Below are 22,707 nucleotides of genomic sequence, written 5' to 3'. Positions count from 1 at the left end.
GCATAACCCCAGACACAATAGTATAGCACTTAGCTGAGTGTGTACTGGGAAACTCTCCCATAACAGACTCTTTGAAAATATGGTTTGGTGATCATCTTTGGGAAATGCTATCAAGTATATCATCTCTGATACTTGTAATGATCAATTGTCAACTTTATTGGATTGAGAAATGCCTAAGTGATTAGTAAAATACACCACTGTGGTTGTCTGTGATGGCATTTCCAGAGATGATTAGATCATGGGGACTCTGACCAAATGAATGGATTCATAACTTGATGTATTGATGACATGATGGCATTACTGGGTGATGATGGAAGGTAGGAGATGAGGTCTGATTGGAGAAAGTAGGTCACTGGAGGTGAGTCATTAGGATATATTTTTCCCTGACCCCTTCCTATATTTTTCTCCTCTCTGCTTCCTGCATGCCAGGATGTAAATTTCTGCTTTGCCATGATGGACTGAAAAACTGAGTGAAAATAAACCTTCCTCCCTTAAAAAATAAATAAATAAATATAGACATGAATATTTTTAAGTAAACCATTTTGCAAGGATATGAGCCATCTTTCATCCAATATCATAGACAGTAAGGTCCACATAAAAGAGCTCTTGAAAAACTTAATCTTGCCAACAATCATCTGAGCATGATGGTGGGTGTTTCCCACATCAAGCTTTTAAATGATATCCAGAGAAAAGGAAACATTGTTCCCTGGGTGAGTTCTTCTCCGCCAGGCTAGTACAGTTTATGTAACCTCTATTCACAAGGGACAAGATGTGTGAAACACTTCATGAAAGCACTTACATATCCACAGTCAATTGCTGTACTTCAGAAACAGTCTTACCTGAACCAGGTTCCCTTCCTAAATGACATATTGATTTATTGCTTTCTTTCATCCCTATTTTTATTTTTTACTACAGAAATCTGCCAGTTCTTGGTTAGAAAAATAGTTGGTGGACTTTTTATTTACAACTTTAATTCTAAGCCATAGTTATTTTTAAACAAATAATTTATATCATGTGCAATATCATACCTATACCTCTGTTCTGTGATAATGTAGGTAAAATGAAGTTGAAGCTAGACAAAGGACAAAATAGTAGTGACATCTGAATATTACTATGCTGTTCACTATACAGGTCCTTAAAACACTGGAATAAACTCATTTATATATTTGATCCTTAGAGACATTTTAAAAAATACTTCCTGATATAAATATAGAATATTTTTAAGTGTATAAAACACAGGCAAAATACTAAAAAATAATTAAGATGATGAATCTCAATGTGATTATCACCTATATTTTATTATATATCCTGTTTTTTGTGAAAGATGTATACAGTTAAAATGAAGGTCTACATAAAATTTGACATCACTTATTAAAATAGTCATAAAGGGTGGAGGAAAATTGCTAAGGAAATGTAAAACATGTATTAAAACAACAAAAAATTAACACCTGAAAGTAAACTCATGATTTTTTCTTGAATGCTGCTTATCCACAGGGGTTTCCCATATTCTTATCTGGATTATTGACATGACATAACTGACTTTTTTCTAGTTTATGTTTTTTACTTCACTTTTTAGCGTGTATTAAGTATCCAAAGTAAGGAATTTGACTGCAGTATTTCCAAATGTGCATAAAATGTAATTTGATCATGTTCACACCTTAGTTCTCTTTCTCATCTGCTCCTATTCCTTTACCCTTCCACTGCCTCATTTTTATTTTCATGTTCTTTTTACTTTCATGTTCTTTCATTGTTCCTTTTTGTTTGTTTGTTTTTTATTGTTGTGCTGAGTGGGAGTACATTGCAGAATTTTCAAAAGTTCTTCAATGTATCAAATATATCATACTTGAATTCACCTCCTCAACGGTTCTCCTATATTGCCCTCTATCCCTATTCCTGGAATAGTTTCAACAGGTATCAATTTTCAATGTACATATGTACACAATATTTGCACTATATTCACTCCCCTATCCTCTTTCCTGCACTCTACCTATCCCACTGGTACACCCCCATCCCCAGGAGGATCTGTTCTGTGCTCTTGTTCTCTGAGAAAAAGGAAAAAAAATAACATTTTTGCTTATTTAAAATAGCTACAGAGTTTTCTTCTGACATTTCCATGTATATATGTATTATAACCCGTACTGCTTCATCTCCTCCATTTTTTTTCATTCTACCTTAGCCTCTTTTTTATGATGCTTTCAGCTGGTTTAAAAATTCTATATTCATTCATGTGTAGAGAACACATCAACCATATTCAATTTCATAATTTCCTTCTTTTACCCTACTCCTCTCATAAGTGACCTCTACTTAGTGTGACCTATTTTTCTTAATATTGCTGTATTTGTATTAGGTCTATATTATACACATGAGAGAAAACATGAGGCTTTTGACCTTCTAAACCTGATAACTTCTGTTTAGATGATGTTCTCCAGTTCCATTCATTTACCTGAAAATGACAACATTTCATTCTTCTTTGTAGCTGAATAAAATTCCTTTGTGTATAAATACCACATTTTCTTAACCCATTCATCAAAAATGAGGCATCTTGGCTGTTTCCATAGCTTAACTAATGTGGATAATGCTGCAAAAAACATGGGTGTGCAGGTGCCTTTCTCATAACCTGATTTACATTCCTTCAGATTTATTCCTAAGTGTGGTAGTGCTAGATTATATGGCAGGTATATTTTTAATTTTTCTTAAAGAAACCTCTATACTGTTTTCCATATTGGTTTTACTAATTTACATTCCTACCAGCAGAGTATGATAACCTCACTCCTGTTTGTTTTCCCTAGCTCCAACAATGAGAGAAAAGGTGCTATTTGTCTTGCTTATTTCACTTAACATGATAATCTCCACTTCCATCAATTTTCCATCAAATAACATAGTACCTTTCTTCTTCATAGCTGAGTAAAACTCCACTTCTTAAGATTTCTTTAAATCATGAAAGAGTATGAAATGTTATCAAAATATTTTTATACATCTATTGAGATTATTATAATTTTCATTCTTTATCCTGTTGATGTGGGGTATTACATTTATTGACTCGTGTAATATTATAGTAAAGCATCACTGCATCCTAGGATAAAATTTGTTCATGGGTATGTAATCTCTTTCACATACTATTGGATAATATTTGCTATATCAATGATTTTGAAATTTTTGACACTTGTTTTGTGGCCTGATTTATGATCTGTCTTTATAGATTGCTTTGTGTGTAGACGAGAAAGATGTGCAGTTCTCAAATGTTGAATGAAATGTTCTACAAATTCCTGTTAAATACATTTGTTCTGTGGCTTCATTTAGTCAGAGAGGGATGCTCTCATACACTGTTGCAGTGAATGTAAATTAATATCACCATTAAATATAACAGCATAGAATTCTTCACAAAATTATAAATAAAACTTATCATTACAGTGCATGTCTTTAATCAGAGGGATTGTGAATGATCACAAGCTCAAGAACAGCCAGGACAGAATACTAAAGCCCTCTCTCATATTAAAATAAAAAAACATAAAAGTACTATATGAGGAGCTGTCCCACTCCTGAAGATTTAAATATATATACAGACACACATACATGTATTTTATTATTCCCTGGGGCAGAGTGGAAAGACTGAGAATTAGAAATCCCAGAGTTTAAGAGCATGCCATGTGAAAAAAAATTATGACTTATTTTGAATTTAGATTTGCAGGGTTAAGGCAGAGAAACATATTAAAGTGCAATATGGAATTAACTACATAGGCAAAAAATTTAATATTATCATTGTTTATGCTTAATATGATTGAGTGAATATGTTATAAATATTAATTTGTTTAGAAATTTGGGGGTTTTATTACTGATATAGGACTGTCATAATCAGTTATCAAGTTAGTATTATGTTTTCTGAACTTAGAAAATTAGATCTTAAAGTCTATCTGAACATTGATTTAAAAGAAACATAAATTTTATAATCTTTTCATATATTTCATAGGTTTGTATTTTACATTTATATTTAGATCTATATGTATATGAACATAAATCTGTATTTGGAAGAGACATCAGTACTATTCACCACATTTGTAATATGAAATCAAAATTCATGCTCATTTATAGAGGAGTGGATAAAGAAAATGTGGTAATACATAATAATTATTATTTAGCCCCCAAAAATGAAATTCTAAAATTCTGTCATTAGCAACAACAAAGACAGCACAGTATATTAAGTGACATAAGACAGGCACAGAAAGAAAAATGCAGCAGTTTCTCATCTATATGTGGAAGACAAAATTAAACCTGAGTAGTCTAGAATGGTTCTCAGAACATGGGGATGCATAAGGAAACAGGGATTGTAGGGAGTACAAAAGTGTAGTTGGAAAGGACAAATAATAGCTGATGTTCTCTATGAGAACTAGGTTGACAATAATTAATGAATATTTTGCACTATCTAATGGAAAAGATTTTGAATATTCCAAACAAGAAAAAATAATAAATTTCTGAGGTAATATGTATACCAGTTACCCTAATCTGATCATTACATATCCTATAAGTGTATTGAAATGTTAAAAAGTGTTCCATAATAATACTGACTTAATATGTTAATTAAAATGTATACCTTTGTAATTTTAAAAACATTACATCAGATAAAGGTGATTAATTTTAATTATTTGTTTTGTTACCTCTAGAGAATGGGGCAGTAGATGTCTCCAGGGATCCTGTCCCCAGGGTTGTAAATATAGACATAAGATTGCATGTGTCACTCACAACCAGGAGAGATCATAACTTTGCCATCAGCAGCTTTATTTTCATATATAAGAGAAAGAGTGGCACTAATTTCAATCCTGAAATCATCTCAGGAAGAAGGAACCTACTTCATTAGAACTAGACTGCTACTGAGTATCATGAGAATGTTTATATGTCAGTCTTTGCTATAGTCAGTTATTGCTGAGTGGAAATTTCACTAGAAACATTTCACATTTGTTTTATCTTCATGTTGTGCTCTAGTATATCTCTGTGACATTTACACTGTCATTGGAATATTTCATAGAGGTCTGCAATCTCTAGTTTTCTCACTAATTGAAAATATAATAATTAATAATGGAAATGTTAATATCTGAATATGGAGAGTCTGGAGTTAGAAATGGATACATTGTTAGGAGTCTGACAATCAGAGCTCTAGACATAGATGTGTACATTGGTCTGCATAACAGGTCATTGAAAACTTCAAGACTTCTCTGGCTACTAATTTTCATCTCTAAAATGAGGAAATAAACTATAATACCTATATAACCTCTCCTAATTTTATTATTACCTGTGGCAGTGTGGAAAGACTGATAATTAGTATTCCCAGAGTTAAAGAACATGCTATCTGAAAAGATAATGACTTATTTTGAATTTAGATTTACTGGGTAAGACAGAGAATCAGATTAAAGTGCAATATGAAATTAACTATATAGGCAAAAAATTAGTTTTTATCATTGTTGATGCTTAGTCTCATTGAGTAAATGTGTTATAAATACTAATTTGTTTAGAAATTTGGGGTTTTATTACTAATAGAGGGCTGTCACAATTATTGTGTTAGTATTATGTTTTCTGAACTTATAAAATTAGACTTTATAGTCTATGTGAAAATCAATTTAAAATAAACATAGAGGTTGTAATTTAACTTTCATATATTTGCAAGTCCCACTTTTCTTGATTTTTCTGGCCATCTACAGAGTCACTGTGGTATGGAATGTTGGGATGATCCTCATAAATAAAATTAACGGCAAACTGCACACCCCATGTACTTCTTCCTCAGCTACCTCTCATTTGTGGATTTCTTCTATTCCTGCACCGTTGCTCCTGAGATGCTGGAGAACATAGTTGCTGAAGACAGAGCTGTTTCATTTACAGAATGTGTGCTACAATACTATTTCTTTGCTACCTTTGTGGTAACTGAAGCCTTTTTGTTAATAGCAATGTCTTATGACTGTTTGGTGGCCATCTGCAACCCTCTGCTCTACACAGTTGTCCTGTCCTAGAAGCTCTGTGCCATGCTGATGCTGGGGTCCTCTGCATGAGGAGAGGTCTGATCCTTGATTTTTACACGGTGTGCTCTATAGTTATCTTTCAGTGGTTTCAGCACCATTGATTGCTTTTCTTGTGAGTTCTCATCATTGCTTTCCCTCTGCTGCTCTGATACTTTTGTCAATCAGCTACTAATGCTCATTTTTTTCTGCATTTAATGCTGTCATCACACTGCTTGCCATTCTCCTATCTTATTTGCTCATTATTGCTACCATCCTGAAGATGTGTTCCTCCAGTGAGTGCTGCAAAGCCTTCTCCACCTGTGTTTCACAGCTGATGCCATCACCATCTTCCACAACACCACCTTGTTCCTGTACTGTGTGCCCAACTCCCAAAGATCCAGACTCACAGTGAAAGTGGCCTCTGTGGTTTACACAGTAGTGATCCCAGTAAAGAAATAGTCAAAGTATCCTTATTTGCAGCCAACATGAGCCTATCCCTCAAAGACCCAAAAATCTCCACCTTACCACAACTAAACATTATAAACAGCTTCAGCAATATAGCATTATACAAAATCACCTTATGAAAATCAATAGCCTTTCTACACACCAAAAATGAAGAAGTTGAGAAAGAATATAAGTAAACAATTCTGTTTACAATAGCCTCAAAAAAAATCAAATACAGAATAAACTTAACAAAGGGTGTAAATGACCTCTACAAGGAGTACTATAAATCATTGAAGAAAGAGATCGAAGAAGATTACAGAAGGTAGAAAGATCTTCCATTTGCATGGATTGGCAGAAACAACATAGTAAAAATAGCTATACTACCAAAAGCAATCTACATGTGCAATTCAATTCCCATGAAAATACCAATGAAATTCTCATAAAGATTAAAAAATCTACCCTAAAGTTCATTTAGAAGCACCAAAGACTATGAATAGACAAGGCAATATTGAGGAAAAAGAGCAAAGGTGGAGGTATCACAATACCACAGAGCCATAACAATAAAAATAGCAGGGTACTAGCACAATAACAGATATGATGACCAGGGGAACAGAATAGAGGACCCAGATAAGAATCCACTCAGCTATGCCCACCTCACTGCTGTTAGAATAGATAGTATCAAAAACACCACTAACAACAAATGTTGGTGAGAATGCTGGGAAAAAAAGAACCTTCATACACTGCTGGTGGGAATGTAAGCTAGGACAACCACTTTGGAAAACAATATGGAGGCTTCTTAAAAAACTAAGCATAGATTTGCCGCATGATCCAGCAATACCACTCCTAGAGATATAGCTGAAGAATGAGACTCAGGTTATTACAAAGACACCTGCGCACCCATATTTATTGCAGCACTATTCACAATAGCGAAGCAATGGAAACAGCCAAGATGACCAACTACTGATGAATATTTTAAGAAAATGTGGTATTTATATACAATGTAATTTTATTCAGTCACAAAGAAGAATGAAATTATGTCATTTGCAAGTAAATGGATGGAACTGGAGAACATCATCTTAAGCAAAGCTAGCCAGGCTCAGAAGACCAAAAATCGCATATTCTCCCTCATGTGTGGTTATATTCCTAAAACAAATGGAGAAATATTATTGGACATGGGTCACATACCAAGGGGAGAATGCGCATAGGAGGAATAAGGAAAGGGAAGGAAACTTAAGACTTGAATGTGGTTGATGTGCTCACTGTAGAGGAGTGAATATAGTAATGTTAAATTGGCAGAGGCTACTATGAGAAGGGGACTAGGAAGTAGTGACGATGTCTGGTAGAGATGAATCAATATGGGTTGTAATATACTTATGCATGAAAGCAATGCTAGGAATCTATCCGTATAGCTACTTTATCTTAAAGTAGCAAAATGCTATGTCTTTCTTATTATCTTTTATATTTTCTCTTCAATAAAACCAGAGAACAAGAGGGTGGAACAGGTTCTGCATGGGGGGGGGCGGGGGGAAAACAATGCAAACACACATTAGTAAATGTAAAAATGATAAAATAAAATAAAAATAAAAATAAAGTGGGAATTGGTCTTATAAAATTAGTCACACACTCAACAGCTCTTTTATGTAGGATGTAGGATCAGAAGCCAAATCAGAGATCCTCAAATACCAGAAAAGGGTGGGCCTTGCACTTTCTAGGGAAGTGCTCTACCACTTGAGACAAACACCTAGCCCTTTAACACAGAATTTCTGCCTTGGCTGACTCAGTCCAGAATATTCCTACCTCCACCTCTCACATAGCTGGGATGTCGGCATGCATCATTACTCTCAGCTTGTTGAGATAAAGTTTTGCCAGTTTTTAACCTGGCTGGTCTTGAATCATCATCTTTCTACGTCTACCTTTCAAGTACTTGTAATTACTTTGTGGGGCACCATGACTGACCCAATATTAAAACATTCATGCGAATATTTTCATAGTCACTATACATAAATTGAATCATATATAGCCTTGTATGCACATATGAATAATAAAAAAAAATAAATAAAAAAACCATAAAAACTTAAAATTTTTAATCATATTTCATTTTTTTATTTACAAAACATATTTGTAGATATTTATAAGTACAGTGTATTTTGATTCATATGTATTTTGGTGAAAGATAAACATAGATTAATTTTCATATCCATCATCTTAAACTTTTAGCATTTCCTTAGAAGAGAGTACATTCAAAATTCTCTCTTCTAGCCATTTTCAGATATATAATACTTTAGTTTCAATCATACTGAAACTCTTGTGCCACAGAATACCAAAATTTCTTCCTCCTACTTAACTGTAACTTGGAAGATCTGTGCAGTAATTTTCCCAGAAGTTGAGAAAGTCAATGACTGTAATGATTACATACTAAACCACTTCAAGTGTACCTTGTATACACTACACAACAGATAGGCACATATACACAGAAAACGTGCATCACTTTAGCTCAAGAAAATAGTAGTTATAATTTTGATTCAGTATTATATTCTGACCTCCTTGATTTTATTAATTCTGTTTTTTCTGTAATAAAACTTTTTTCTCAAAAATATATTTCCCCAAATTTTTGTCCATTCTCATTTTTAAGGGTAAGTTCAAAGTATACCAAGTTTAAAAAAGCATCATTCTCATTTACCTAATGGATTTCTCTTCTGTCAAACTCTCTGCAATACTTTTATTTCCTTCCATATAAAATGGTCACTTCCATTTTTTTTATTTATTAAGAGCTTACTTTACTCCAGGAATAATATAAGGAAGAGGGATATAATATTACTTGACTTATGTAAATTATCTGTTATGATATGTACGTTATCCTTTATGCTTCGTAATCAGTCTATGAGTTATCTCATATTTCAAAATTATACATGTAATATTACAGATGACAGATTGCTGGTGTTTTCCAACAACAAAACACAGAGCCACATTTATTCATTTGATATCAAAATCTGTCTCCATTCTATTGTTCAATATTTTTATTGTTGTGCTGAGTGAGGGTACAGTGTAGCACTTAAAAAGGTTCTTACAATATATCAAATACATCATACTTCAATTCACCCCCTCCACTGTTCTCTTTCATTTCCCCTCCCCTGATTTCCAGGATAGTTTCAACAGTTATCATTTTTGCATTTATATACGTGTGTAAAGATTATTTGCATTTTATTCTTCCTCCTACCCATTTCAATGCCACCTTATCCCCAACTCTGGTGCCTTACTATCCCTCCTCCCAGGCAGAACCTGTTCCACCCTCCTGTTCTCCAATTTTATAGAATAAAAAACATAAGAAGATAAAAAGAGAAACATGGCATTTTTGTTAGTTTGAGATAAAGATAGCTGCATAGGGAGTTTCCTTGTGTTGTTTCCGTGCATATCTGTAGTACAACCCAATTAGTTCATCTCTTCAGTCCTCTTCACTCCACACTTGTTTACTTTCCATGGTGGCCCTGGCCAGTTTAAAATTTCTATATTCATTACTGTACAGTGTCCACATCAACCACTTTCAAGTTTTTAGTTTCCTTCCCTTGTCCTATCCCTCCCATGCAAGGCCTTCTCTTAGTGTGACCTATGTACCATGATATTGCTGCATTTGTTTTAGGTCTATATTAGACATATGAGGGAGAACATGCAGCTGTTAGTCTTCTAAGGCTGACTAATTTCACTTCAGATGATGTTCTCCAGTTCCATCCATTTACCTGAGAATAACAAAATTTCATTCTTCTTTGTGGATGAGTAAAATCCCATTGTGTGTAAATGCCACATTTTCTTAATCCATTCATCAGTACCGGGACATCTTGGCTGTTTCCATAGCTTAGTTACTATTTAATTCTGCTAATGTTAATAATATCTTTGAAATAAAATTTTATGGACAAAATTTATATAAAGTAAATAAACTAAAATATCATTCTTAACAAGAAATAACTTTAGTGTCCAATATTTTTCCAACTGTATCCTTGACATCCTTGTTTCTCAGACTGTGGATCAGGGGATTCAACATAGGAATCACCACTGTGTAAAACACAGAGGCCACTTTCACAGTGTCCAGAGAGTTTTTAGAGTTGGGCACACAGTATAGGAATAAGATGGTTCCATGGAAGATGGTGATGACTGTCAGGTGTGCAGCACAGGTGGAGAAGGCTTTGCGGTGCCCACTGGCTGAATGTATCTTGAGAATGGTAACAAAAATGACCACATAGGAGAGCAGAATGATAAGCAATGTGGTCACTTCATTAAACGTGGCAAGAATGGAAAGCACCGAAAGGTTGATGTAAGTATCAGAGCACAAGAGGAAAAGCAATGAGGAGAATTCACAGAGAAAGTGATTGATAGTGCTGAAACCATGAAAAGATAATTTTAAGGCAGAGCATGTCAGTATCAGGCAGCATGAGACACCCCATGCGTATGACCGCAGCAGTTGCATGGCACAGAGCTCCTGGGACATGGAGACTGTGTAGAGTAGAGGGTTGCAAATGGCCACAAAGCGGTCATAGGCTATCACTGCTAATAAAAAAGATTCAGTTACCACAAATGTGCAAAAGAAAAAGAATTGTATCATGCATCCTGAAAGTGAAGTACTTCTGCCTTTTGCAAGTAGGTTCATCAGCATCTTGGGAGCAACAATGGAGGAATAGCAGAAATCCACAAAGGAGAGATGGCTGAGGAAGAAGTGCATGGGGTTGTGCAGTTTGGGGTTAATTTTGATTATGACAATCATCCCAATATTCCCTACTACAGTGATACTGTAAATGTCCAGGAAAATCAAGAGAGTGGGATTTCCAGATCTGGATAATCTGAAAAGCCCAAAAGGGTGAACGTTGCCTCACTTTTATTTCTATCTGAGAGTAACATGGTTTCTGTTTGTCACAAACTGAAAGTCCTGAAAACAAAATTAATGAGAGCAAAAAAAGGAAGCTTGGTTCATTCTCCTTACAGGTCTTTCAGAACCTAGGAGTTTATTGAACAAGAAAGACTACATGTCTAAATTTTTTAACAGGCATAACCATTTTTTTTCGTTTATTCATACATTGATACAATGTTTGGGTCATTTCTCCCCACTACCCCTTGCACCTTGCATAACCATTTTTTAAAGCTTGTGAAGAAGAAAGAAAATATTGAATCAAATTATGATTTCTCAAATATAATATGAAAAAGTAATAATGTGACACCTTAAAATTGTTTTAAAATCAAATGGGGGATTTGAAAGAGTAATAGAGTAGGTGAAGTTGATCATTATATTCCTATAGTGGAAATATCAAAATTGAACAACTACTTTATACTTTTAATGTATACTGATATAAATTAAAAATTTACATATATATAATAGTCATGAAACACTAGAAATTGGTTTCAAGATATTCATAGATATTTTACATCAAAGATTTATATTAAAGTTTCACATTGAACATTGAAATTTCATAGAATATTGGCCTAACATAATATCATGACTACTAACCTCAGTCCTATAATCAGTAATAATAATGAGAAATTTCAAAACAAATTAATTATTAATTATATAATAATTAATTGTATAGTTAATTATGTATAATTAAATACAGTTATACATTATATATTCACACTCTATCTTTTTTTTGAAAGGTTAAACTTCTTTTATTTTATTCATTTATTCATATGGGCATAGATTGGGCTGTTTCGCCCCCCTACCCCCCCATCTCTCTCCCCACCTTTCCAGGCAGAACCTGTTCTGCCCTTATCTCTCATTTTGTTGAAGAGAAAACATAAGCAATAGTAAGAAAGACAAAGCATTTTTGCTAGTTGAGATAAGGATAGCTATACAGAGAGATTCCTAGCAATGATTTCATGTAAAAATGTGTTACAAGTCAAGTTGATTCATCTTTAATTGATCTTTACACTGGTTCCTGATCCTCTTCCCATATTGACCTCTGTTGATTTAAGGTTTCTGTATTGGTTCCTCTGCAGTGAGGACATCAAGCACTTTCATGTTTTGGGTTTCTTATCTATCCCCATACCTCCCGCATGTGCTCTCCCCTTATCGTGTGACCCAAGCCGAACAACATTGCTGTATTTGCCCTAGATCTAAAGTCCACATATGAGGAAGAACATATGATTTTTGGTCTTCTGAGCCTGGCTAACCTCACTCAGAATGATGTTCTCCAGTTCCATCTATTTACTTGCGAATGCTAAGATTTCATTCTTCTTCATGGCTGAGTAAAATTCCATTGTGTATAAATATCATATTTTCTTAATCCATTCGTCAGTAGTGGGGCATCTTGGCTATTTCCATAACTTGGTTATTGTGGAAAGCACTGCAATAAATATGGGTGTGCAAGTGCCTCTGGAGTAACCTGTGTTGCATTCCTTTGGGTATATCCCCAGGGCACACTATATCTTTTACTATTAACAATCCTATATTACTTTTGTGGTGCTGGAGTGTGCCTTTATTTTTAATTCAATAAAACACTTAAATCTATTTGACTATCTGAACCAATAATAGTAATACAAAAAAAAAACAAAACATTTTTTTCAGAGTAAGTTCTGTAAGTTTGAATTAAACATTAAAAATGTTAAAAATTTAAAAATTTTAAAAATTAGCAGTTTAAAATTTTCCTTATTGTCTGAGTAATAATAAAATAACAACAGATTATAAAAAGTATTCTCATTTACTTCATTATTCCAGAGCACAGAAACTTTGACTTCCTATTATATGCAAATAAAGGCCAACCTCCATTTCTGTGACTGAACTCTAATATCCTGACAACTAATGATATATTCTTTTCTTGACTACAAGACTCTGTTTCTTATTCTGGGTCTAGATATTAGCATTTTATGTTATTAATAGTTATATTTTCAATTAGTGAGCAAACTTGAGATTCTTATCCTATGGTAAATAATCCAGTGAGAGAATATATTGTGCAAATACATACGAGAAAACAGCATCTAGATGAAACACATATGAAACGGACTTGAGGAATTTTCTCAGTTAGGAATTAGTAACTGTAACAAGTACTCTGACAGAAACTTCCCTTCCTCCTCTCTCTCTCTCTCTCTCTCTCTCTCTCCTTCTCTCTCCTTTGTCTCATTTGTTTTGCTGTCTCTTATCTCTATGTTTTCTAGTATCTCTATCTTTTATCTCTTTACACACCTAGTATATTGGTTCTGTCCCAATGCTACCTTTGAAAGAGGAGTAGCCATTTTAGGAAGTACTGCAGTATGAAGATGTTACTTTTAAAAAGAGGATCTAAAAACTTAAATTTTGCTCATTATTGCCCAATACCATTTACATGCTACCATGCCAGGAATTTCTTTTCCTATTTTTTCTGTAAAAAAGTACTTTTCTGATAGCCCATGATTATATATGTCATGACAGGCAAGACTGAAAAATTCAGTGGCCCTGTTTTCCCCAGAACTCATGTTTTCCCATTAAAGGAACTTCAAAAATCCATCAAAAAGTCAGACAAAACTGTCATCCTTTTTTTTAGCATCACACTTCACATATCTAAGGTTTTTCAGTTTTTATTTTTACTATGTTACATTTTGTGTAACTGCTCCTAAATGCTAACATTAAATTCTTAGTGAATGTTTCTATGTCTTTTGAGTACAGGGTTAAAAAAAGAAAAAAAAGATAAGTGAGGTATTCTTCCAGAGAGCTTTTTTCTCTCAATGATATATACATATATATATATGTATATATATATATATTTTTTTTTTTTTGCTATTAAGGGTCACATGTATGTCCTGTTTCTATAATCTTAATTAAAGCTGTCCCCCAGTTTTTACTAGTCTATTCAGTCTCTGTTTATTTAATTTTTCTTAAACATTTGTCAATTCTATTTTTATTTCTCCCCTGAAAGTATATAAAATTCAGATAATATAAAGCCCAAATCCTGAGAGATCTTCTGCTCCCTCACACTGGTATCTGCTTTTCATGGAACACTTAGCTGAGCCAAGCCCCAAGTATAAAGTTTAACTGAAAGAGTGCACTTCCTAATCCTTGCTCATTCACAATCCTTTACAAGAAACATCAGATTCTAAATGGTGAGTTTTCTTCCTCTAAAGATGTTTTTCAGATTAAAGCTGATACCCATCTGTCTATGATTTTAAAACAAACCTGATGATGGCAAAGGCAGGACCTCTCCTGGTTGGGAGAAGAGCATGATATATTTTATCTGTAACTACAACATTGGAGACACGGACCCTAGAGACTATCTAACTCCTGCTCCTCTGGAGGTCTCAAAGTAAGCAATTAAATTTAATCATCTCAATATGATGCAATTCTAATATGCTAGAAAACCTGGGGATAAATTATATCAACATCGGGAACATTTTATATAAAATAAATTGTATATTAATGTCAACTTTCTCAACCCCTTAGACTCCCCCAATTATAAAAATATATGCAATTATAAAAATCACTAATATTGCATATTAATGGATTGACTCTCAATCAATTGCTTTGCCTGCATATCACACACTCTGACTGCACTGGTGGAGGTTGAATATCCAGCTTTCAGGTCACCATAATTCACTTAAAACAGAAATTTTTAGATAAAGCAAACATTCAAATGCATAAATGATGTAGTCCCTACAAAGTTTCTTGCTGAGTCCCCTAGCTACTATAATCCCATCTCAATCACGAAGCCCAGCATAGTGGTGCATGCCTATGACACCAGATATTCAGGAGGCTATCAAAAGGAGGATAGAAGTCTGAGGCTGGTGCCAGGACTCATAATAAACATAAAACCCTACCTGAAAAAAAAATAAATAAAGCTCAAAATGGCTGGAGAAGTAGGTCAAATGTAGGAAAACATGAGGCCAAGTTCAAAACCTTAGCACCTCAAAATTTTTTTTTAAAAAAGGATTTTTCAAAATAAACTATAACATAGTAAAATTGAATATAAATGAAAACAAATGTCTCAATTCCTCCTTTAGAAAATCTTTTTTTTCAAGGGGAGTGGGTTGGGTAGTTTGAACTCATACCTTGTGCTTGTTAGGCAGGTGCTCTATCCCTTGAACCACACCCTGAGTCCTTGTTGCTTTAGTTATTCTTCAGGTAGGGTGTTAAATTTTTATCTGTGTCTAGCCTCCCCATAGCTAGAATTACAGATGCATGTCAACAGTGTTGGCTTGTTAGAGGACATGAAATCTTGCTAACTTTTTGCCTGGACGGGCCTTGAACTTTCATCTTCCCAATCTCTGCTCCTGAATAGCTGGTATTACAGGTGTAAGCCACCATGTTTAACTCCTTTAGAAAAATCTTAAAAGTAGATTCATAATGTTTTATCATGCTCATTTATTGAGCAAACATTTTTTCATGCCAACTACATCCAAAGTTACTAATATGATAATAATATAAAAATAAATCTCTTTAAAATAACCCTCTAAAAAGATACCTAATCTTTCTGTTGTAATAAGCAGCAATGTTGAACATAGACTTTTAGAATGGCTGGGCTCTGGGAGGAGGGGAGATGAAAGACAATGATGGAGGGGTGAATTCAAGGATGCTGTATTTGATATATTGTAAGAACTTTTGTAAATGACACAATGTATCCCCAGCATAACAATAAAAAAAGAAAGGTAGGACTCAGTAACCATAATTTTAAAAGTTACTACTTTATGAATATTGCTGTCTAATTCTGGAACACCATAAAGTAGATTAAATACATAGGAGCATACATAATTGCTCATTTATTTATTCATTTCACAAAAATTTGTAACAGGATTACCCTGAGCCTGGTATTACCTCAGGAGTTATGACACAGGAGTGAGAATATTCCTTTGTTGCTCAAATTTGTGTTTAAAGGGGACAATACACAAAATTAAGGTTATAATGATTTTCTAGTAAAGCAAAGGAATTTTAATTTTAAGCAGAGAAGTCAGGTAAGGCCACAGTAAGGTGCATTTGTGAAGTAAGGAATGAGCTATGCAAGTGACTGGGAGAAGTGTGTTGAGTTTGTCACAAAGGGAGAAAAAACATTTATTTTACATAATTCCACAATATGTGGGGATATGTACTTTCTGAATCCCCTTATGACAGTGTAACAAGAATTACAAAGAATGACATTAGTTATTGTACAAAGGAAAAAAGAAGTGGGGGCTGGAGGACTGACTCAGACAGTAAGAGCGCCTGCCTAGCAAGCATGAGACCCAAATTTCCTACCCCAGTGCTGCCAAGAAACAAAACAACAACAAGGATAAAAAAGTTTGTCTACTCGTATCTATGTTTAATTCAAAGCTGTACTTATGCCCCTAACTTGATTCCTTTTTTATGATAAGGAAATACAAAATGACATTTGTGGAGTGCATTTGAGGTACAGATAGATAATTTCAAGTGTTCTGAAATAATCTGAAATTGTAAAACCAGGAGATTTATAAATGTTATTTAAAATCTTTAAGTGTTTTTGAAGTCTTTCAAGGAAACAACAATAATAAAATACTTCTGGCAAATTTGCATGCCTCAAAACAAATAAATGCAAGAACTGCTCTTGGTCATTGTCATTTTTCATGCAAATGTGTTTTCTTAAATATATTTATTGGCTAAATAATCATGTATACAGCTTGAAAGACACATGTATGTGGAATGCGCATGGTCCTGAAGTATCAGGACACACATAGGGATAGTGAGCTCCTGACTTCAAGTCCTAGAAAAGTGAGTTATTTAAAACAAAATACCCACGCACAGGAAATCAATGTGAGTCAATGCCCTGTATAGCTATCCTTATCTCAACCAGCAAAACCCCTTGTTCCTTCCTATTATTGCTTATACTCTCTCTACAACAAAATTAGAGATAAGGGCAAAATAGTTTCTGCTGGGTATTGAGGGGGGGAGCGGGAGGGGGTGGAGTGGGTGGTAAGGGAGGGGGTGGGGGCAGGGGGGAGAAATAAACCAAGCCTTGTATGCACATATGAATAATAAAAGAAAAATGAAAAAAAAAAAAAAATAACATATGTAGGATATTCTACTTCTCGATAAGTTTTTTAAATTGATCATTTATGACCGTTTGTAAATGCTGATTTGATTAAACACTTGTAACAATATTGCCAATGATAAAAAAAGTACTCTTTATATCATTTAATACCTAATCCATGATCAAATTTCTGCAGTTATTTCAAAGGTATCATTTTCCAGTTAGTTTGAATCAAGAGTCAAACAAAGCCAAGCATGATGACTCATCTTTGCAACCCCAGCTTATTTTGGAGCCAGAAATTGGGAAGATTCTAAACTCCCTCCTTCCATGAATTGTTAGGTGACTCTGAAATGCAATTCATTAAAAAAAGAAAAAGAAAGAAAGAAAACAAAGCAAAATGACTCATGTCCCTAATCCTAGCTACTCAGACAGAAGATCAGGAGGATCAAGGTTCAAAGCCAGCCTGGGCAAATAGTTTATGAGATTTTATGTTGAAAAAACTCATCCCAGGGCTGGAGGAGTGGCTCAAATAGTAAAGTGCCTGTAACAAGCATGAGGCTCTGAGTTCAAATCTTAGTAGTGACAGAAAAAAAAAGATATATGAAGATTGGGAGGGGTGATTTAAGCCTTAGGTGAAGAAGGCAGGAGAATAACGAATTTGAGACCAACCAGTGTAAAGTAGTGAGACCCTATCTCCTACGCAAAATATAAGCAAAATGGCTGGAAATGGAGCTCCAAACTGATGGTTTGGGAAATATAAACTTTTGGCTGATAATAATCAACTACTATCTACAAATACTGAAATGACTTCAATGTTTGTCCTTTCTGAAAGATAAAATTAAATTCTGTGACTTTCCCTGATAGAACCTGAGAAGTACTACAGAAAGAGGTTGCTGTATTTATAGTCAATAGTGCTTAGCTCTCAAGTCTTAACAATCTACTCTCAACTATTTCCTTAGAAGTCTGTGCCATCTTCTACCCAAGAGATGTGATTAACTTCATGCTGTGTGCTTCTCAAACAAAAATCTCTTCTTAAAGTGCACGGATTTCTATCTACAGAAGTCACAGAATGCAAGGTACAAAGATATCAGAAAACAGCTATTCTCTCTTTTATCATGCACTATAACCATTTGCATCTCCCAAGAAAGGCACAGTACTTCAGTGATCCAGTGCAGATAACTTTAACTTCCAGGACATCACTGTCATACATACACATTAACAATCAGCAAAGTTTTTTCTGTGCTGGATAACCATTCTTCTTTTAGTAACAATATTTTAAACACTGCACCATCTACTGTGTTTTTAGTATTTCTTTGTGTGTGTTATTACAACATTCAAGAAATAAATGTCTTTGAAATAAAAAAAAAAAAACTTGGGGAATTCATCCCAGTAGTCAGTTCTTTTACTTCTTCAAGGGATTTGAATTTACCAGTTCAAACATCAGAGTCCCCAACAGAAACTTCATTCAAATATATTCTACACATTTTCAGTATTTTAGTCTGTCTTTATTATTCATTAGGATAGCAAAAATCTCTAGATATTGACTCAGTGGAGTGGAACTTTTGTACTCATTAATTTCCAGAAGGCAGCTTTCACATCCTTGTTCCTCAGGCTGTAGATCAGAGGGTTCAGCATAGGGTTGACCACTGTGTAGAAGACAGAAGCAACTTTGACCGCTTGCCAAGAGTTTTTGGAGTTGGGCACACAATACAAGGAAAGTATTGTCCCATGGAAGATGGTGATGGCAGTCAGATGGGAGGCACAGGTGGAGAAGGCTTTGTGACGTCCACTGGCAGAGCGTATTTTTGATACAGTCACAAAAATAAACACATAGGAGTTGAGGATGATTAGCAATGTACTAACCTCATTGAAAGTAGCAAAGGCAAAGAGCAGCAGGTGGGGGATGTGAATGTCAGAGGTCGAGACAGCAATGAGAGCAGTGTATTCACAGAAAAAGTGGTTGATTACATTATGTCCAGAAAACTTTAGCTGGAGAGTATAGCAAAGCAGTACCAAGGGAGAAAACATACCCCAGAGACATGATCCAGCTACTAGCAGGGCGCATAGCCTCTGTGACATAGCTACTGTATACAGCAGGGGATTACAGATGGCCACAAAGCGGTCATAGGCCATAACAGCTAGCAAGAAGGACTCAGTCATCACTGCTGTGCAGGACAGGAAGTACTGCAGCATGCAGCTGAAGTAGAAGATGCTTTTATCTGCCATGACCAGGTTCTCAAGCAGCTTGTGTGTGATGATGGAAGAGTAACAAAAGTCTACAAAGGAAAGGTGACTGAGGAAAAAGTACATGGGAGTGTGAAACTTTGGGTTACTCGTAATGATTACTGTCATCCCAAGGTTTCCTGTTATAGTGATAATGTACATGATCAGAAACACAAGGAAGAGAGGAACCTGAAGCTCTGGTTAATCTGTGAAGCCTAAGAGGGTGAAGATTGTCTCCATACTCAGATTTCTTGCAGTCATCTGCATAATTCCTTTTAATGGGAGAATGGACTTGAAGAGGATGACCCCTGACAAAAATAGTTTATAGGAGTAAAAGACAATTATGTCCTGACTTCCTATGAGCATAATAGGCACATAAGTGATAGTTAACTTTCTACTATTTGTATATAACTACATAAAGAAGTGAAGACTCTTAAAAATGTAAAATATGACTGCATACAGTGGCTCACATCCGTAATACCAGATATTTGGGAAGCAGAGATTGGGAGTAGCACAGTTAAAGATCAGCCCAGGCAAAAGTTAGCAAGACCCCACCTCAATCAATAAACCATGTATAGTGGTGTATGCCTGGAGTACCAGCTTCCTGGGAAGCCTTAGGTAGGGCATATGGCCTGTGGCAGGGCCTGGGCAAAAATATGATATTCTATCTAAAGAATTTTTAAAAGGAAAAAAAAGGGTTGGAAACATAGCTTAGGTGGTAGAGTGCCTGTCTAGCAGGTGTTATGTTATGAATTCAAACTCTAGCACTACCAACAAAAAGAAAGAGAAATTAAATCTTTGCTCCAAAGTGCAATATACATTGCTACTGCATTTTGCTAATGCATCTCAATTATTTAAAATCATTAAAATATGATTTTTCCATTCAGATACTTAAATAAATATTAGAGAAATTTAAGAAAAGTGTAACAATTGCATTTTGGTAACTTTTACTTCTTTCATTGAATGTGTTAGTTACCGAGCCATTGTGGAGGACAAAAGCCTACTTTTGATTTCTGAGTGTGCTCAGAACAAATTACTTCTTTCCTTTCTGAGCTGTTTGTAAAAGGACCTGACAAAAACATTTCTATGCATACAAACTTCGTTATTTGTCACAAAATTTGATAACATTTACAGTGGCTTAAAAGAGAGGGAAAGATCAAAGACAATCTTAGTAACAATAAAAGGAGAATGGGTATTTTCACAGTTGCAGGGGAAATCAGAATACACTTACCTGCTACAGAGAAACAGGCCTCCACCCTCCTGTTTCTCTGTAGGTTGGGTGTGACTGGTATTCCAAGGCAGTTTTATAACTAACTCTATTGCCCTGGGGACTCAAACTCTTGAGAATAACCAGAAAATTGCAAGCATCAAAACAGAAAATTAAGGCAAATGTTAGGCTTCCCATATCATATCATCTTTAGTGTCTTGAATTTCCTTGAAATTACACAGAAAAATTGCAGTGTGAAGATGATAATGAGTCTTTGTTAATATATAATTAAAATTATTCCTATAATTAACATTAAAATGAAAATCAATTTCTCGGTACTCAAAAATTCAATGATTCTCTTGGGATTTTGAAGTCAGCATACACTGATTTTAGGCAAGTTATTATAACTAATTTATAAAATTACCCAAAAGTTTTCTATTTTGAGAGGATCTAAAAATGAGAAAACATTCTGTTAGCAACTCTAGTTTGCTAAGCAAATTCCTGTGCTGTTTGGAACACATAACCCACTCCTTGAGACGGATATGACCTTTGGAAAAGCCATAAATTCAACTATAGACAGAAGTTTTAGGACTTCAGGACATAATAACTTCCTCTGTAAATAAGTATACACATTTTGAGGAGCAGTCTCTGAAATTTTAAGAGTCTGCTAGAAACTAGAGATTAGCAATAGCCCATCAAGTTGCCATAGGATCTTCATTTCCCATCATGGATACATTGTTGTCTAGCCAACCAATCTATAAAACTAGGTATGCACAAAAGTCAGCAGCAGTACTATCTTAAATACACAAGCAAATCACATGAGAATGGGTACAGTTGTCTCTGGTCCATATTATTACTTTATGTCTTCCTCTTGTTCAAGTTGGACCTAGAGCCTCATGAGATATTCCCTATGAGAACTTGAATATGGAGGAGAGCATTGAGGTCTTATTTCCAGATGATTACTTACAATATGGTGTCACACAAAAAAAGCAGATATTTGTAGCACTAGAATCCTGCTCTGAGGTTGGCCTGCAAGACAGCAGTAAATAAGAATTTTTCCAGTACTACTTAGATATTTATAAAGTGTGTTGGGAACATTTGATCCCCCTTTGTAACATAGTTATAAGAAAATTCTAGCAATAATTTTGAAAAATGCAATAACATCCTTCAAAATGTGCTATATATTCAGAATCTACAACCAATGTACATTGTTGTTTATCCAGTAATTTATGAGATTAAGCATCTGTTGGCACAAAGTCATTGGTAGTGGCTCTGCTACCTATTACTCTACTTTCTCTCTTTTCAAACAGTGCTGAAAGACTACTACATAAGGAAACTAGGAAAACTTATAAGTCAGATTCTCCTGGAGAAAATATTGAAATACCACACCCAAAAGCTGGAAGCAAATCACCTAAAAAGTGGGTGAGGCCATCTTGGAGTGGAAGCTTTAGCATTAATTTCTTTAAAATTGTTGCAAAAGGAACCCACGTAAGACTGGTAAAGGATCCTCCCACTCCACTCTCAGGATGCTGAGAGATAACTTGCTTTTACTTACTAGGTTTTGTGTGTTTTTCTCCCTCATCAAAAAACAATTTAAGTATATTTGACATTGTAATTTCAATTAGCCTATTCATTTATAAACTCAGTTGCAATGTACATTATTTCTATAAAGCAACAAATTATACTTGGCAACAAGGTAATCACTCTCCATTTCTTTCATACTTTTCTTAGGGGTAGGTCAGTCTAAGATACCAGAGTTGTTTTTAAAATACTAATGTCCTGGAACGGGAAGGAGAAGATACTCCTTGTTTCATCCAAGTTTCCTGATTGTCTGTGACAATCTTCTCTTATTCTCTGCAGCTGATAGTTTGGCCAATGTCTCAGTTTATGCTCATGTTTACTAAGTTATCACACCTTAGAACTGTCT

At 34.7% G+C, this 22,707-nt stretch overlaps 3 pseudogenes; 1 reads left to right on the top strand and 2 right to left on the bottom strand.

Moving 5' to 3' along the window:
- The first annotated feature begins 5,756 nt into the window (after positions 1-5,756).
- LOC141423395 (olfactory receptor 5D18-like) lies at positions 5,757-6,443 on the top strand (annotated as a pseudogene).
- Positions 6,444-10,374: 3,931 nt separating this feature from the next.
- Positions 10,375-11,315, bottom strand: LOC141423392 (olfactory receptor 5D18-like; annotated as a pseudogene).
- A 7,580-nt stretch (positions 11,316-18,895) lies between these two features.
- On the bottom strand, positions 18,896-19,840 carry LOC109676590 (olfactory receptor 5D14-like; annotated as a pseudogene).
- Positions 19,841-22,707: the final 2,867 nt, after the last annotated feature.

The sequence above is a fragment of the Castor canadensis genome, chromosome 1 (genome assembly GCF_047511655.1).
Source record: "Castor canadensis chromosome 1, mCasCan1.hap1v2, whole genome shotgun sequence".
Taxonomy (NCBI): domain Eukaryota; kingdom Metazoa; phylum Chordata; class Mammalia; order Rodentia; family Castoridae; genus Castor; species Castor canadensis.
The sequence above is the reverse complement of the archived record's forward strand: the minus strand, read 5'-3'. Positions and strand labels throughout refer to the sequence as shown.